Source organism: Delphinus delphis, chromosome 16 (assembly GCF_949987515.2).
Source record: "Delphinus delphis chromosome 16, mDelDel1.2, whole genome shotgun sequence".
NCBI classification, from domain to species: domain Eukaryota; kingdom Metazoa; phylum Chordata; class Mammalia; order Artiodactyla; family Delphinidae; genus Delphinus; species Delphinus delphis.
Window position 1 is genome coordinate 24,423,209 of NC_082698.1, and position 11,005 is coordinate 24,434,213.

At 53.4% G+C, this 11,005-nt stretch overlaps 1 long non-coding RNA gene across 1 annotated transcript; it reads right to left on the reverse strand.

Moving 5' to 3' along the window:
- Positions 1-673: 673 nt before the first annotated feature.
- Positions 674-4,241, reverse strand: LOC138414293 (uncharacterized). The gene is made up of 3 exons (XR_011246739.1): positions 4,163-4,241; positions 2,606-2,768; positions 674-1,386 (listed from the first exon to the last, which is right to left on the reverse strand). It is a non-coding gene; the product is annotated as an uncharacterized lncRNA (long non-coding RNA).
- Between the last annotated feature and the right edge of the window lie 6,764 nt (positions 4,242-11,005).

Here is an 11,005-nt window from a genome sequence, read left to right on the forward strand (position 1 = left end):
GTTTTGGAAATACATTGCCCTTTCAAGAATGTTTGCCCAGATCACCCTATTCCCCACCCCTCCCACCAGCCCCCAAAACTCTGCCATAACTGTCCCTGATGTAAGGAAAGAGCTGTGCGCAGCTGCAGAAGCTTGAAAACAAGAGTAACCTGGGCCAAGGGCCAGGGGGTCTATTTTTAGAACTTGTTCTCATTGCCTGTTTATCTTTCAGACCCAGCCTAATGTCTTCCAGGCGACTGTTAAAGCTATTTGGCTGGCTTGCCGAGGAGAGGAAGAAGGTGATCTAAAACCAAACTGCAGTGGCAATGGTGATACTCATTCGGACAGTGTGTTGTCGTAATTGCCCCCAATGTACCCTCAATGCCGTTTGATTCCCGCTAGGTAGGATTTATTCAAGCCCTTCCCAGCCACTTTTACTGGCTGTGGAATTTGGCCAGGTCACAAAGAGAAGATAATAGGTTATGGATTTCATAACCCATCAAGTATGACCAGGGTGCTGCTGTCCCTCCTGGCCTTGTTCCTCGGGTCTAAAATAGGGGTCTAACATCCCAACTGTAAACAGGCTTCAGACAGTAAAGCGCCCTCTACAGATAAAAGCATTTAGTCATGACTCTCCTTTGTGCCTGGTTACTAAGGAAAAGACAACGATGCATTCATTTATCATAGCATTTGGTGAGTTATTTTAATCCACTCAAGCGGCAAAAGAGAAAAGGGCCGGCGTTGTGTCTCGATTTATATTTCCCTCCAGAGAACAAAATAGGTGGCCCCTGGAATTCCACAGCTTGTAAAACGCGCCGCGGAAAACGCTTGTAGGCGTGCTGGAACTTAACCCCTTCCTTTCCGCCGGCCCAGAACGAATTTTAAGGGCGCCTTCCCCCGACTCCCTGTCCATTCGCCCTAGATTACTCCAGTAGCCAGATTCCGTCTCGCCCGATCACCCTCCAGTTCTGCTGTCCCCTCTGCAGTTTCTGGGGTGGTCGATGGGCAGACCTCTGCGGCGGACCCTGGGTCCAGCCCCTCCTAACCCTCATGGTCCACCTTAAGGAGCCTCCGCGGTCGGGAGTAGAGGCGGGTGTTTTGTTCTTATAAGGAGGAAAAGTTTCTTTGACATCCAGGAAATGAGTAAGTCTGAAGCCCTTTAGAGCCTGTTGATGGGGGCCAGAAGGCGGGAGCCGGCCGGGGTATCGCCGTCCCCGTCCCTCTAATTACCAGGCCGGACGCTCAGCCGCAGCCGCCGCCAGACAGCGGATTCGGGGCTCCCGGGACCCGCGAACGCAGCCGGGTCTCGCGCGGTCTCTCCGGAGCTGGAGAGCGGGGACCAAAGCTGAACGTAAGTATTGGGCCCGCGGCCGCGAGGCTCTGCGTCTTCCCCGGGCATCTCGAGTGCTGGAAGGAAGAAGAGGGACCAGGCGGAGCTGCGCCGGAGATGGAGGAGGATTGGAGCGGAGTTCCCGCCCGGCCCTCCCAGGTCTGGGCTGACTTGGGGAACCCGGTTACGAGCAAAAGAGGGGATGCTGTCCTCTCCCTCCTCGCGCCGCGCGGGGTCCTGCGTCCCAGCCTCTCCGCTCGGGCCTCTCCCGGGCCGCGGAGACCCCAGTGGGCGCTTCGTTGCAGCCCCGCGCGGCTGGCAGCTCCTCCTTCGCGCGCACCGAGCCGCGGTGCCGGAAGCGGGACCAAGTTGCTGTGTCTACCGCCCCGAAGATCCGTTACTTTCGACCTTGCGAGCAGAGTGCTAGAGCTGAAAGAGTGGTCGAGTCGTCCTGCTCCTTCGCTCCCTTCCCTCCTTCCTTCCCTTCCTGGAAGAGTAGGTGTGAAGCCTGTTTTTTCTCGGTTTAACGTAGTGAAGCTATGAGGTTGCTGGAGCCGATTAAAGCCCCCGCCGCTTCCTCTTTCGGGCCTATTAGTGGAAGAGACCCCACGCCGTGCAGAACTTTCTCTTGGTGCTGCAGCTAGTCTGCCACCTGACCTCTGATAGCATCCCCAGACCCCTTCCCAGAGTTTCCAACTTCCTGGCTGCCGGTGGAGGGACTCAGACTCCCCAGGGCTGGGCTTCCCATTCAAAATGCTCTTTCTCTTTAAAAACAAAAATGCTGCCTCCCAGGAAGGAAAAATATTTTACTGAACCTCTCAGGGACCACGCTTTGCCTTTTGCTCCTCTGACTGGCTTGAGCACCACCCCTCCCTCCCTTCCCCCCCCCAAAAAAAAACTAGAAGAGTACCAGCCACTGGCAGATCCTGGACCCTATCCTTTGGGATCTAAATCGGTTTCAGAGTCCTGTTCTTTTTTTCTTTGTTCTTCTTTTGGGTTTGACCCAGGGCCCTTCCCTTTTACAAACCAGTTCTACCCCGGAGAGGCTGCCAGGTAAAGTACATCTGTGCTGGATGCAGTCACAGGTCCAAGTCAGCCTGGACAATGGCCTGGTAGACAGGTAGAATAGCTGCCGTTCATCTCTTATTAATAACGCAATAGGCTGTGCATTTGAATCCTCATTCCAGCCTACGTGCCTAAGTGGCTTTCATTGTTTGCTAATTCCCTGTGTGTGCTGCTCTCGGCCATCCTCCCTCATATTTTCCACTGTGGGTACCATAAAGTGGTTAGACTTACTCTCCACTGGAAAGGCTTTTGTCCAAGCGCCATCCTCTAGCTCCGCAATCTTCAAAGATGCAGCAGTTTCAAGCTCCAGCTTTCGGGTGGCAAAGGATCTGAACTTTTATCCTCATGCCGTCAGCCCAGAAGTTGTCACCTTACCAAGAACGCCTCCTGGCTCCTGCAGTGCCCATGAGGGAAACGAAGATGAGGGTGTGTGGGTGAATTTTTTATCTGAGGGCAAGAAAGGGGAGGAACTTCTGGTAGAGACCTCTGGCAAAATTGCCCACCTGAGAAGGTATCATCTGGGAGGAACCTGGTTTTGTATTTTTTCCTTCTTGGACCCCCTGGGGTCAATAAAGAGAAAGAAGATGGGGGATTCTGACTGAGGGAAAGGGTGCACATCTGGGTGGGGGTCTGGAGTGCACAGCCCTGTTGTCACTTGTCCGCAGGAGAGAGGATGGAATGCCATGGAGGGTCTGGAAGGTGCTTCTTGTGAGGGAGAAGGGAATGAACTGGCAATATTTCCCCCAGGTTTGAGAAGCCTAGGGGGACTGGGCTCTGGCCTTCAGGAATCTCCAACATTGTCCCTTGAGAAGAGGAGACTTGCTCTTTCTGGCCTCAGAGACTCACTGGGTGGGAGAAGCAGGAGGCAGATCTTATTTACTTAGAAGTAAGGGGGAACTTGCCGACAACTAGAGCTCCTCAGTAGGTAAAGCGCTGCCATCACTGTCAGCAGACAGGTGGCCATCAACAATTACGAAGAAGGTGCCTTCAGAGTCCAAGACGCTGTGGCTCCATGTTTGGGGTGCAGAGTCCCCTCAATAGGAGGGCAGCCCCTGGGGGATCCTGGGGAAGGCTTCACCCCCCCGAGCATCCTAAGGGAGGGGCAAGTGCTCCAGGTGTGCTGGGCACCTGAGGAGCAGAACCGTACTTGTGGCTGGGGCTAATCTTGTCTTGCTGCGGAGGGGGACATAGCTGTGAGAGTGCCGAGAGCTGATAATAACCTCCAAGGCTGCTGCAAGCCTGCTCCATCCTTTGCATGAATTAGAATAAGGTGCTTCCTCTTGGCAAGAGGATGGCACCCTGGTGCCATTTAGAAAAAGGGGCCTCATCTGGGTGCACAGAGCCAAGGCACATAGCTGGGCAAGCAGCACGCGAGCTGGGTTCATCCTCACCACCCCGCAGCCGGGTGTTCTTGAGCAGTGTACCACCCATACAACTGTACACAGCAGCCCTGATAACCAACAATTAGTGAGGGCTTAACATTTGCCAGGCTTTTTTTTTTCCAAAACCACTTTGTCTGTCTTAACTCATTTAATCTTCTCAGTAGCCCAGTGACATAGGTATTGGTATCCCCATTTTATAGTCAAGGAAACTAAGGCACAGAGAAGTAAAGTATTCAGAATGTTCCAGTCACTGAGCATTCATGGAGCAAGAAGCAGGTTAAGCTTCAAAAGCTAGTTTGGTTGGGGGGCCCTCATGAAAAAGAGAGAAGGGCGGTTGCTCTTTTTCTTTGTCAAAGGAAGTAGTACCTGCTCTCAGCTCAGATGGAAAAAGACCCGTAAAACTCACCTGGCAGCCAAAAGAAAGGAAAGAAAGAGGCAGGCCTGGCCTCGGGGGCTGATGGAGTGGCCTGGCCTAAGCCTCAGATGGCTTTCCTTCTTAATCGCTAGGCAGTATGAGGTCGCAAATCCAGTTTGGGGCCTGGCATGAGGGTGATGAGTAAGTGCTGCCTGGGTGTGGTGCAGAGGAAAGGCACCACGCAGGTCCCCTGAGCTAGGCAGAGAACGCCTGTCGGAGTGAACGATGGGAGAAGTATCTGAACACGCTGTCCTGACACTTCCAAGCCCCACAGGCCCCATCCCTGTCCAGTACCGTTCACGTGCAAATGCCCTTCCCAGGCTCGTCCAGGAAGACTTTCCAAAACTCCATTTCACAGCTCCATATATATGGTCATTTATTTTTCACACTATACATTTCAGCACTTAATTAGGTGCAACAGAGGGTTTTACTACGTACTGTCTATATTTTAAACAAAATAGCCTTCTCAACTAATGGGAAAGTCACGATGTCTCCTGGAAAGGGTCGGCTGGTGCCTAGCTGATTTCCCAGAAGGGTGGTGTTTACCTGCAGTCATGTCACCTGTCCCAGAATCTGGCTCTTAGCTGTGCCCTCTAGAAACCCCATCTCCACAGTTTTCAGAACGGTTTGGACTTGGGCTGCTGAGTCATCTCAAGAGAGCTCCCCAAAGTGAGTGTACAAATAAAATTGCTAGTGTATTAACTTGCAAGGAGACTTTGTGACTATCGTGCAGCCTGAGTGATACCTGCTTCTTGCGTCCTGGGCAAGGCACATGGGAAACCAAAGATCAGAAGGCAGCTTCTGCTTGGCAAAGCTGGATTCAGATCAGGGGAGGGAGAGGGCAGGGGGAGTGATGGTCCAATAGCATGGGCTCTGTTCACTTCTGTGGTTCCCTCACCAGTGGAGAGATACCTGTCAGGTAGACTAGCACTCCTGTATGCTATGTGTATCTCCTTGGCCAGTCCCTCAAAGGCAGTGTACCGGTAGGATTTCTCCCTGTCCTCTTTCATAATTTAGCAGTTTTTATTTTATTTACTTATTTCATTTAGTGCTTTCTAAGCATTAGCTCCCGACTACACTGAGTTGCTTTTGCATAAGTTAAATAACTACTATAAAATTTCAGGGTTGTAGGTTCAGGCCACAGGGGCAAATGCTGCACGCATTTCAAATCAAGGGGGTGGTCAGGTGACCTGGATGGGTCAACAGGAAGTCAAGCAGAGCAAAGAAACATGGTCCCCAGTCAACACGGATGCTCCAGGGCTGGCCACTTACTGCAGCCCCCGTGTGGGCGTGGGCGTGGTGAAGCAGTCCTGAGTGCTTTGCTTTGGCTGCCTTAGCCACCTGGCCTGCCCGGCTGGCCTCTCTGGATTTAAAGGGCTCTCCTTGGTCTCTGTCCAGGCCCCCTCATGGCTCATCTTTAGAAAGCCACAGCCTCCAGGTGCCGCAGAGCCAAGGAGGTAGGACTCACATGGGCTTTGGAGTAGGGAAGGCTTGGGTTCAGTCCTGGCTCCACTGCTCAGGAGTTGGGCGTTCTCAGCAGTTGGGCAAGTGTGTTGACTACTCCAAGCCTCAGCTCTGTCACGGGTAAAATGTGGATAACCCCTCATAGGGCCTGCTTATGAAACACTGAGCACAGTGCCTGGTGCAGACCAGTATCTGGCTAGTATGAGCTTTTAAAGACAGTAGAGGTCAATGGAGGATCTACATTCTCTGCCAGATTGGGACCCTCACTCCCCCCATTAGTGCCACTGCTCCTTCCTCGGAGGTCTGGGCAAACGGCAAGGCCACAGGGACCCAGATTATCCCAGATGGTGAGAAGGAGATCGTTGGTGCCCTTGCGTGGGGTTCATTCAGAGCTGAGGATAATGCTGCCCATCCCGACCTTTTGACTGACACTTGAAGAGGGAAAGTCAGGTTTGAGGCACGGCCTAAACAGGCATCCAGAGGGGAGAGAAAGGGGAGAACGTTTTCTGGGACAAGAAGAGCATCAGTTGGTTGTGCCCGAGAGGTGTATAGGATCCTCCCGAGCAGTTTGGGACCTGTGACGTTTTCCTGTAGATAGCGCATCCCCCTCCACCCACATGGCCTACCCCATGACGTCAGCCATGACGTCAGCAGAATGGAACACCACACAGGTGATGTCGCTGTTGCCCAAGGCAACACCTCCACCTTAAGTCAGGCCGGGGGGGGGTGGGGAACAGGAACCACCCAACTGTAAGGCACGTTGATGAGGGAAGGAGCTCAGAAGGCATTACATCCACAGGTATGTTTCTTAGAGGATGGGCCAGGGGAAGAGGGCAGGGCTGCAGGCCACAGGTCTGGGCTATGAGCCAGTTGGTGGAAGGCCTTGGATTTGCCCCGAGGGAGCACAGCACCGCTGTCAGCATGCTATCTTGTTTAGTTCTCTGAACTGCAACTGGGGCAAAAGCATGACTCCTAAGGGGCTTCTGGTGGCTTCCATGGCTCTGGGTCTCCCTTCTACAGCCTGAATCAATCCGTGAAGGGTGTAGGGCAAGAGCGGGCCAGAGCAGTGATGGGGAGATCAGAGAAGTGCTTTCCCTTCTTCACCAACCCCCGCTCCCCCAAAGGAAAGTGAGAAACAAGGCTGCCCACGTCCTTCCTGTGGGGGCTGACTTAAGAGAGAACCTTCATTCATTGATGGAGCGAGTATGTACTTATTGTGCACCTATGATGTGCCAGGGCCCTTGCTGGGGCTCCTGTGGCCTCAGAGCTTGCGGATCAAATGCACTCAGAGGAGGAATGTCCGGAATCCACTGCCCCAGGCATAGGTACCAGCTGGAAATAGAAGTAAAGTCTCAGAGTTCACCTCTCACCCAGCTCTGGCATTCCCTATGGGATTCTAGGTGGGCTAAATGAGAACTGTGGAATCCCTTCCTCCCCAGCAGTTTATGCAGGAATTTGAGGGTGTCTGAGATGTACCAGAGATTTGGTGAGTGGTGTTAGAGAGGACAGCCGTTTTCACAGTGTCCTGCCTAAGGACAGAATCCCACAAAGTCTGAGTGTCAAAGGTGAGAAGACAACAGGCAGACCACCAACCCCAGGACCCCTCCTGCTCTGTGATATTGACAGACAGGGCTCAGTTTCCCTGTCTGTTTAATGGGGACAGTAATGGCCAGTACCAGGTCATATTCAGAGCACTTTGAGATCCTCTGATGGAAGTCCCAAGAAAAAAATTCAAAGCCCACAACGTTTAACTGGCTCACTTCCAGGTGAATAACACAGTGGGGCACTCTGCTGCCCAGGAGGAGGGGCTCCGCTTGAAGCCCAACTGGACTTTCTCCCTCCAGGTTATTTTCCTGCAGCAGATGCAGGAGAGTCTCCTACCAACCTGCATCAAACCAAAGGGAGGGCGTTATCATTTTGGCCCTGCTGGTTGGTGCAAAGCCACGTGCTCCTAACTGTTCTCCTGGGAACCTGTTTCAATAGCCTTCTTAGTAGCAGTCAGGGGACCTGCCTGGAGTTCATGAAAAGGTCCTTTGTTTGCTGAGACTTTGTTTCAGAGTCACTGAGGAGGCAGGCATGCCTGGGCTGGAGGGGAAGAGAGTGGGGGTGCCTGGGTCCCACCCCCGTGTGGGACCCAGGAGGCCCCCATGCATCCATGCCTCTTCCTCCTGATGCCTCACCCCCAAACCCACCACCCAGGGTTAGAAGAGACCTCACTCCTTTTTCCTAATCCATTGCAGAGGAGGCTTCCCCAGGAAAAGCCATCTCCAATATCCCAGGCCACACTCCCAGAATCTCTGGGTGGAAGGAACATCATAGGTTCATTAAGTCTGACTCCCTGCTTCATGCCCATATTTCACCTAAATTGTCACCTGCTTTTCCCTAAACAGTGCAGGGAAGGAAAGCCCACAGGTGCATGACTGATGTTTCACGGGTCACTGAGCAAGATGGTGTCATGGGAAGATCGGAGGCTTGAAAGTTGGGCAGTCCTGGGTTCAGATCCTGGCTCTGTGATGTTGAGTGGATGGCCTCCCCTCTCTGTGCCTCAGTTTCCTTATGAGGATAGTGACTCCTTCAGAGGTTTATTGTGAGGATGATATAGCAATGTAAAGCATTTTGCACAATGTTTAAATCTCAATAAATGTAGTGCATTGGTTGCTATTTACTAAACCTTCCCCTGGGTGTCAGGGCCATGCGGCTCGTCTGGTATTCTCCAGAAAGGGGGAGTTGATCGTCACTCTACCAAGGGTTGCTCCTCTGCTTCTTCTCTCACCTGCTTTGCATCAAACCCTGTCATCCTCCATTTATCGTCCATTTCTACAAGGGTCTCAAGCGAGGATGTGGGTGTCAAGGAGAGACGCAGCTGGGGGTCAGATAACTTGTGGCAGAGTTCATTCCTGGGTCATTATCATGGTCAGCGCTGGTGGTGAATCAGTCAGCCTGCAATTAGCTGAAGGCTGTCCAGAGCTAAAGCGGCTGTGGTCTGTCTCCAGGGGTGTGTCTGGGTTTTTGCTCACATTTCCCCGAGTCATTTACCACTGTTAGTGCTTTGCTTTGCTTTTCTAACGGCAGGGTGCCTCCCAGAAAAAAAACTTAGAAGTTACTTCATCCAGGTTGCCCTGCTCCATTCCCATCTCAAATTCCTGCTCCTGGGAGTAAAGGCAGTGAGGTTCTTTTCCCAGTCCTGACTTCATTCATTCATTCAGCAAGCAAGCATCCATGGAGCGCCTGCACCTTTAATGCCAGCCAGCAGAGACCAACACTGGTTTCTCCTTCTACGTGCAGTAGAGGAGCTTTCAGTGTCGCTGCCAGATGGGCAGGAGGGAGCTGTGAACTTCCCAGGTGCCAAACTTCCTGCTCTCCCTCTGTGGCAGCCCCTGGGGGCCTTTAGAAGAAAACGGGGAGGTAGAGGAGACAACTTCACCCTGTCCCCAGGCTTCTGGAGTTGCTGCAGGGATACAGGCCACCCTCCTCTGCCCAGAGGAGTCCCTAAGATGCACCCGGCAGGATTTAACAAATCAAAACGGAGACCTGGCCTTGTCACCAATACCAATGGCAATAACAATGTCCTTTCCAGAGCACGACCATGTGACTGCCATGCCATGAAGTAGGTGCTATTGTCACAGCAAGTGGGAGAACCAGGATTCAATTCTGGGCCTCTGATTCCAGAGTTTGGCCCCTTTGCTGCTAAGCCTCTACGTAGTGTTAGGCTCTTCTGGGCTGAAGAGCTTTGAGCTATTTCATTCTGGGCGGCCTTGGGAGGGGAGTATAATATGTCCAGGTGAACTCAGCAGTATCGGTGGCTGCTTGCACCCTACACCAGCCTGACCTGTGTGTTGGTTCTGGGACACCTACTGTGTGCCATGTGCAGCCTCGAGCAGAAGCCAGGACAGAGCATGGGCATCCTCACAACCTCATCATCACTCCATCCCTGTGGCTGGAAAACCATGTGGTTGTAGGTCGTTGTTTTGTGTAATTCACAGGGCGGGTGACTGTGTTCATAGATGATTCTGGGGGTCATTTTTCTAACAGTTCCTGGCCTTACAGCCTAGGCCCCCAGCTTCCCCTGGTGGAAGAGAACTGGTTTGCTCTGACAACTGATGCAGCTCTGGTGAGGGAGGACAGGCCGACTGCCTGCTTTGTTTTCAGCCCAGGTCCCTGCAGCAGAGAGCACAGCCAAGAGGCCAAACACAACTCTTAAGTTTTTTACAGCTGTGTTGGCCTCCCACTTGCCTTTGTGTCTCTTGCTGTTCCCCTTTATTAAGATGAAAGGGGTCTTTAGATCTTTGCAGTCACAGAGCATGACTCGTGTGCGTGTGTGTGTGTGTGTGTGTGTGTGTGTGTGTGCAGGAGGCCCAGAGCACTTCCCTTCTTCCCCATCTCTCTCCCCCTCTCCCAGCCCAGCTGGGGCCCAGGCATTGTGTCAGGTACACCCAAGCCTCAGGGACCAGGGTGGGAGCACAGCCTGGGACTTCACCGTGTAGGGGCCAGCATCCCTCTAAGCCGGCACGTGAGTAACAGGAGTAAGAGGCGCTGGGTGGGGAGGGAGGGAGTGGGGGACCCGGCTGTTCTGTGGCCACAGAAAAGCCCCCGGGGCCCATCCCCCACGCCCATGCCGGAGACGCCGGGGTGTTTTCCTGAGCTGGGCTCTCTTTGTTCCCATCCAGGGCTCACAGGGAAGGGGGCTGCTGGGCACTGACAGGCTATTTGATCCCATGCATCCGCAGCTGAGCTCTGAGCGGGTGGCCAAGCGAGGGCCCTGTCTTCCCTTTGTTGTCCTTCGTATTTACTCTCGGCTTCCTGCTCCACCCCCTAAGTCCCCTCCCCTAAGCCGGCGAGTTTGCCGAGTTTGCTGGCGGCGTCGTCGGGAGCCTGCGTCCCCCGCCCCCTGCTGCAGACTGCCCTCCCTGACCCGTAGCAAAAGTGGGGTTTGTCCTGAGTGTTTGCTGCTGTGCTTGGAGGCCTGGGGTGTAGAAAACGCAGGGTGAAGGGCGAGACAGCGGACAAGTTTGGGAGCCCTGGCCTGGCTGCCCTGAGGTGGGTGTGCCTCTTCCCTCTGGGCGGCCGCTCTTGTGAGTGACATGGGGCCCATGGGCAGAGGGGAACTTACAAGAAATACTAGTTCAAGCCACGCCAACGTCTGACAGTCGTGAGGGCTGCTTCGCTGTGGGAAATGGTTAGCACTGCGCTCGTATTGTTAAAACGCACCCTGTGATTTCAGGTCTAGAAACCTGATGAGGGAATTGGGGGTCAAGGGAGGCCCTTGGGTGCACGCTTGCTGTAGGAAATGCATCCTTCCTAAGAATGGAGGCGTTTATAGAGGCCATCTTTAGAAAGCGGGTGTCTCCCACGTGCAGTGTGTGAGCTGGT